Genomic DNA, 5,513 nt, shown 5'->3' with positions numbered 1-5,513 from the left:
GATTTCTTCCCACATAAAATCCAGAAGATGAAGTTGAGATGATTGACAGTATTAACAATGACTGCAGGAATCATGAAAATAAGCTGAGCTTGAGATGAAAAGAGACAAACTGCAACCTGTGAGAAGGTAAAGTGTAAATGCAGAACTCACAACAGGAATATTCAGATTCCATCCAAATCAAAGCCAGAGACTCTGAGTTGGTTGCTTTTTTCAGATTGGTCATTTAGAACAAAAAAACTGATTTCCTGATTTGTTTTGAGGGAAACTAACTAAACACACAACACTCAGGAAGTGAGTGAACTTGATATTGGGATTACAGGAACAGCTCTAAAATGGTTTGTCTTATTTAACTGGTAGATTTCAGTTTGTTAATGTTAATGAATCTTCTTCTTACACCAGAGTTAGTCATGGAGTTCTTCAGGGTTCAGTGCTTGGACCAGTTGTCTTTACTTTACACATGCCTCCATTAGATAAAGTTATTAAACAGCATGGGATAAACTTCCATTGTTATGCTGATGATACTCAGTTATATTTATCCATGAAACCTGATGAATCCAATCAGTTACTTAAACTAGAAGCATGTCTTACAGACATAAAAATCTGGATGACTCTTAACTTTCTGCTTCTAAACTCAGATAAGACAGAGATTATGGTTTTTGGATCTGAACATCTCAGGGATCAACTTTGCAGCCTTTCACCTCCTCTGGATGGCATTAATCTGGCCTCCAGTTCTAAATGATACAAGGACCGCCTTCTTCCACCTGCGTAAATCACTAAAATTAGAAACTTTTTGTCCAAAAATGACGCAGAAAAACTGATTCATGCATTTATCACATCTAGACTGGACTACTGTAATTCTTCATTATCTGGCATCCAAAAAACTCTTTAAGAAGTCTTCAGTTAATCCAAAAATGCTGCTGCTAGAGTTCTAATGAGAGTTGTAAGGAGAGATCTTATTTCTTCAGTTTTAGCTTCTCTCCACTGGCTTCTTCCTGTTAATAGGGAGTTTTTCCCCCTCCACTGTTTGCGCAGGATGGGAGACTGTGATGAAGTGATTCAACGCGGTCTGCTGGTTTCTTCTCTAGATTGTTCTTCTTTCATGAACAGTGCCCTGAGACAATGTATGTTGTGACTTAGCGCTATATAAATAAACTGAATTGAATTGAATTGAGTGAAATTCCTATCAAAGCAACCAAGATATTGATTAAATGCATCACTCTTGAGTGTTTCCTTAACCTAAAGACTCTTGTACTGTTGGAAACCTAAACAAGATGCAAAAGTGCAYAAAGAATRTGACAGTTTTGTATGTACWGTATAAGATTACAAATTTGATATTTTTATTTTGTATAGTGCTCTGAGATGTTTTTGTTGTAAAGTGATGCTTTAAACTGATTTGWTTTTAGTAAATYTAAAAGTCTAAATTCCTTYACAGCTTTTCTGCTTTCACGATTTTCTTTCCTTAATGCATTTGGTACTGTACACTAGATGGAAATCATGTTCTGAAACTGCAGTGTGTAATTCTGGTCTTCTAGGTTCACTATCCTCCACTTTTTATTTGTTTCCCAGCTGCAACACACCTGATTCAGCAATTAAATAACCTCTTCAAGKTCAGMAGAAGCCTGTTAATCACTCGTTCATTCAAATCAGGTGGGCTGAAGCACAGAAACCYCTAAAGCATGCAGGATGGTGACCCTTGAAGGGTCAGGTTAGGACACTTCTCTAAAAGATCACAGACCTATAAGCACGTGTGTAAATGTTTTGAAATACTTTAATGTTTGACTTTCTCTRAAAGTCTGACAAACAGGTGAATGACCCCTTCAGATTATATCACTGACCAGATAGTTACTGATACTGTGGGTCTTCAAGGTAACATTAGATGAAAGACTTACAATAACCTCCGGTCATAATATAACTTTTAAAGTTTARGAATTGCTTAATAATCATAGACCCAATGTCTGTGTTTTCCAAACATTTACATTTTTTTCACCCTCAAAATTAAAATGGCAAAAATTGTGAATCAAATTATTAGTGCATTACTTGTACAAATATTGCTAAAAGCCTTTTGACATAGAGCCTCACCAATCAATATATTACATTTTATCTATTTTATCTATAATTTTTCTTTATCTAACAGATATAGTAAAAATACTACTAAAATAAGTTTTTTTAAAGTTAATTTGATTTCTGTAGCTCTTTGCAGGATTCACTAATTGGAGTTGCATGAACTTTGTCAAGTTCTGCTCAGTGAACCGTAGGAACATTCTGACAGTTTTTCCACATGGGACACATTTTTTCCATTTATATATAACTACAGGTATCATAGACAGTTGTTAACATTTGCACACATAAATAAGCATACAAGAGGTGTCAAACAATGAAGTMCTTTGTTACTTTACTYAAGTGGAAATTTTGGTTATTTTACAGCCAACTTTTTATGGTTATGGTTAGCCAACATTTTTACTTCTGCTTCTCACATTTTCATTCAAGTAACTATACWKTCTATTCCTTACATTTTAAAAATTCAAAAAGTGTTTCATTTCTTTTTCACTTGTTTTCATTCTGGCTTGTCATCATCCAGAAAAAAATAGAAAACCCATTCAGATATATGGCTCCCCATGGATATGCAAGAATGACTGAAAAGACATGTCCAAAGAGAGGGAAAAAATAAAATCAACAGAGTTTCAAAGTGAAACAATAAAAACAAAAAAATGATGTAGCAGTTGTTACACTATGGCATCAACCTTTTTTAAGGTTGGTATTAATGGAAATAGCGGTTTAACTTGGCTCAAATTGYGATTTGATGCAAATACAACAAACCGGAAAGACATGTCATTCAGTCCTATTGCTCTATTACAAATTCAAGCAGTTGAAATGCACAACTGGAGCTCCAACATCTACAGCACATCCGAGAAAGAATTGAGCAATAAAAATCTGTACTTACCTGCCCATGTGGCTAAAGAACAGACTTTTTTATGCTTTAAAGTAGAGCAGCCCTATTGGGCATCCTTGTCTCACTGTTCTGACACAGTATCAGGACYGGAGACAATAGGTCGTTTTTCACCAAAACCCCTCTCCACCAAGTACAAGCGGAACTCAGCAGACCAGCAAAGGCTCTATTGTTCCCCTGCATATCCGTCTACACTGATGTGACTGATTTATTTATTGAATCCAGGATCACCACTACTACGACCCTATTTAACACAAAGGCATGGAGGAGGGGAGACTGGGTGTCATGACATTGAGTTACTTGTAGCACCACCAGCTTCACAGATCAGAGATAACATTTGAGTCGTGATATTTATTACAAATTTTGTAATGCATGTTCCAAAACATTCCCAGGTCAGACGAGAAACATAGTCTGTCCAACGTGTCCTAAGTATTCATTTGGGTCTCCTCTCAGTAAGAGAAGCTTGAAGCACCTCCCTAAGGAGGCATCCATGAGGCATCCTTATCAAATACCCAAACCACCTCAACTGGCTCCTCACAATGTAGAGGAGCGGCGGCTGAGTCTCTCCTGGATTGCTGAACTTCTCACCCTATCCCTAAAGTACCCTGTGGAGAAAACTCATTTCGACTGATTTTATCCCATGGCCACAGGTGAGTATGAATGTAGATCAACCAACAGAGAGCTTCTCTTTACAGCTCAGCTCTCTCATGATCACAACAAACTGGTACAGAGTCTGAAAAACAGTAGAAGATGCACCAGTCTGTCTCAATCACACCCTACATTCTTCCCTCAATATGAACAAAACCTTAAGATATTTAAACTCCATTTGATGCAGAATCTCATCCTCAACCCAGAGAGAACAAGCCACCCTTTTCTGAATGAGGACCATTTGGAGGCGCTGACCCTCGTCTCAGATGCTTCACAATCTGCTGTGAATCGCTCCAGTGAGAGCTGAAGATCATGGAGCAATGAAGCCAAAAGAACATTTTATTTTTATATGGTGTTTCATCTGACCAATATTTATTACATAATGACAAAAATAAATAAATTAATTCATATATTTCGCTTGATTTTTTTTATATTTACCCTGTTGCTTTTCTTGACTGGTGTTGAACTCTAGCTCTTTCTTTTTATTTTCACACGAGTTCTCTGTATTACACAATTCAGTATCTATTACTACATCACCAGCTGCACAGCTCTTTCACAACAAATGCTTTTGCAATTTCCCAGAAATGACAATATACAAGCCATAAAACAAAGTTTTGATAATAATTTGAATTCTCTTAAAAATAATATGACCTTTACAGAGGGTTAGCAAAAAAAAAAAATCCTATTTACACATTCAATTTTCCTAGTTTTTTTAGGTTTGTTTAAATAAATATAAATATAAACTACATATACATTAACTGTTCTCACCCGTCTAAGCATCAAGGGTAAGTTAGAGGTTGCGTATCATTGTTTTAAATTATTTATTTTTTATTCTTTTGCTATGCCTCAGTTTTTAGTTCTTGCAACCTGTATCCCTACTGCCTATTTAAAACTGCATTTGACTCCTTGTGAGCCATAAACATTGGCAGTAAGGCAGTAGTACATTTTAGGACATCCTCAGACATCAAATCCAACAGCTTTGGACGTCAGACCATAAACAAAAAAGCATCAGGTTTCATTGAAAACCTCATAAGAGACTAAGATAAAAAATTCCCATGTAAGACACAGACTAGGCCTCCAGAGACCTTCTGACTGTTTTTCCTGAGAGTTCCTGAGAGCTCATACCCCGATTAATATGATGCACATTTATTGGGTATATGCATTTGGAGTTCATTTGTTTAAACATTCTAATAGACATAGAAAATGCAGATGTTGAGAAAAGATTACAAATCTGTCCATTTAAAGTCATTCATTTACAGTACATGCAGCTTACACAAGATCCCAACACAGTATTTAAATTAAGCAGCAGAACGACTGATTATAGCACTCTTGCCTCACAGCATGAAGGTCCTGGGTTTGATCCGTGGTTTGCATCTGAGATCTTTCTGAGCACAGCAGAAAGCAAGTCTACATATTACATAGATGCTATTTGGGTCAATTTGACCCAGCAGTCAAGTTGAAGGGTAAAAAGGTAAAAACTGTCATGAATATTCTCTGCAAGGGAAAGTCCCAGAAAAATTACACAGTGCAAATACATGTGATATAATTACTGTCAGAGCTCAGAAAATGAGCAGCAGAAATAAAAATATGATAACCCCGGAATCCTCTTCTCTTTGAAATGAAGGTGAAATAGAAGATGATGTGTCTGAACCAATCATGTCAAAAACATGGTGAAATGCTGTGGTCTTCATCTCCAAGTAAACAACAGGGAAACCTGTGTGAATAAAATATAAAGACATTGCCAGGGTCTACTAGCATGGCACTAACTCGTGTCACAGACATCAAGTCAGTCTTTAACTTTGACTCACGCCCAGTTCAATACAGAAAATCATTCTTGAAAACTAATCTATAATGAAGGCATGCTTTTGGGGAGAAGCGTGTGTGTGTGTGTGTGTGTGTGTGTGTGTGTGTGTGTGTG

Source organism: Austrofundulus limnaeus, unplaced genomic scaffold (assembly GCF_001266775.1).
Source record: "Austrofundulus limnaeus strain Quisiro unplaced genomic scaffold, Austrofundulus_limnaeus-1.0 Scaffold6, whole genome shotgun sequence".
Taxonomy (NCBI): domain Eukaryota; kingdom Metazoa; phylum Chordata; class Actinopteri; order Cyprinodontiformes; family Rivulidae; genus Austrofundulus; species Austrofundulus limnaeus.
Note: the sequence above shows the minus strand (reverse complement) of the source record.